Here is a 737-nt window from a genome sequence, read left to right on the forward strand (position 1 = left end):
TCCTCCTCTTCTTCTTCTTCTTCTTCTTCTTCTTCTTCTTCTTCTTCTTCTTCTTCTTCTTCTTCTTCTTCTTCTTCTTCTTCTTCTTCTTCTTTTTAATCCAGGTTACTTTCTGTGTCTCTGCAGGCCAGTGAAGGGGATAAAGGCGGCATCTGTTAAGGCAACCCAGGATTTGAATGCGAGCAGAAACGGAGCCCACATACAAACCACATTCTAAAATAGAACGTGCGAGGTCTGAACTGAGCCCGTGTTTCCAAGAATATACCTGGGAAGCCACAGAAGTAGAGCAAACTGAAATACCTGGTGACACGAATTTCACTAATGCAGCTGAGTATGCACTGGGCAGATAATTCCACACAGCTGTAGCGGAGGCGGCCTTCCTGCCGAATTGCCATTCCTGAGAGCAGAAAGAAACCTCATTTTCTTGCACCAGGCAACTGGCTTCCAACACCGGAGCCGGCCAGGTGGGATAATCCATCACCCTGATCCGACAGGTGATTGTTTTAGAGAGAAAGTGGTAAAACGGGTTTCCCCCAGGCTAGAAAAAAAAGTCATGCAACCATCTGCAAGTATGACTTGAGGCACACGTCTTCTTGACAGGGGGCACAGAAGCGGCAGGTTACATTCCCCCCACACACACACACCCAAGCACATTTAAACGTGGAAAACTTGGCTGAGAATTTCCCTCTCCCTTTTCATTTTGGATCTGAGCTGAATCCTAACCCTGCGATCCTGCT

The sequence above is a fragment of the Gekko japonicus genome, unplaced genomic scaffold (genome assembly GCF_001447785.1).
Source record: "Gekko japonicus isolate JY-2015 unplaced genomic scaffold, Gekko_japonicus_V1.1 scaffold4141, whole genome shotgun sequence".
Taxonomy (NCBI): domain Eukaryota; kingdom Metazoa; phylum Chordata; class Lepidosauria; order Squamata; family Gekkonidae; genus Gekko; species Gekko japonicus.